Source organism: Octopus bimaculoides, chromosome 27 (assembly GCF_001194135.2).
Source record: "Octopus bimaculoides isolate UCB-OBI-ISO-001 chromosome 27, ASM119413v2, whole genome shotgun sequence".
In the NCBI taxonomy this organism is placed as follows: domain Eukaryota; kingdom Metazoa; phylum Mollusca; class Cephalopoda; order Octopoda; family Octopodidae; genus Octopus; species Octopus bimaculoides.
The window spans coordinates 15,793,723-15,794,843 of NC_069007.1; positions in this window are offsets into that span (position 1 = coordinate 15,793,723).

The window sequence follows — 1,121 nt, forward strand, 5'->3', positions numbered from 1 at the left end:
TATATATATATATATATATATATATGTATATTATATTTTTTATATATGTTTATATATGTGTATATATTCTTCTACATTTATGAATTTATATGCATATATTTATGTACATGTGGTGTGTATGTCTGTATGCCCGCACACGAACCTGTATATGTGTATAAATGCATTTGTACGAAGGCGTGTATATGTATGCGTGTGAGACTAGGTGGTTGGGTGGGGGTTGTGTATGTAAGTGCCACCTGCACCGATGTGTTAATGACTATTGATTGGTTAATATATATCACCATAGGAAGATAACAGACACAGAAATGGTGGCGATGTTCGGTGGTGAGGGGTGGAAGCCGAGGTTGCGGCGGCGATAGTCAGGGTGATTTACTTGACAGGCGATTGATGGTGATGATGATGATGATGATGATGACGACGCTAATGTTGGTGGCGACGTTGGTGATGGTGGTGGTGGTGGTTCTGCTGGTAGAGATGATAATGAAGCCGTTGATAATTGCGATAACCACGCTGATGATACTGCTGCTGATGATGATGTTGATAATGGTGATGATGGTGATGATGATGATGATATTGATGACGATGACGATGATGATGACGAAGATGAAGTTGATGATGGCGATGATGATGAAGATGAAGATGATGACGATGATGATAATGATGACGATGACGAAAGATGAAGTTGATGATGGTGGTGGTGATGATAATGATTATGGTGGTGGTGGTGATGAGGATGATATTGATTATGATGATGACTACGACGATGTTGATGATGATGATGATGATGGTGATGATTATGATGACGTTGATTTTGACGACCATGACGTGAATGTTGATGATGACGATGACGATGACGATGATGCTGACGATGTTGTTGGCGAAGGCGACGATGAGAACGAAGATGACACGGAAGAGATAGAGACGTTACATAAGTATTGAGGCGAGGACACTTGATGGCTTCGGAGAGCGGAATGGCGCTAACGATAAAGACTACCATGGTGATAGTGATGCTGAAGATGTTGATGGTAACGGTGATGAGTAGTAGTAGTAGTAGTAAGTGGTGGTAGTGGTAGTAGTAGTAGTGGTGGTGTTGGTGGTGGTAGTAGTGATAGTAGTAGTAT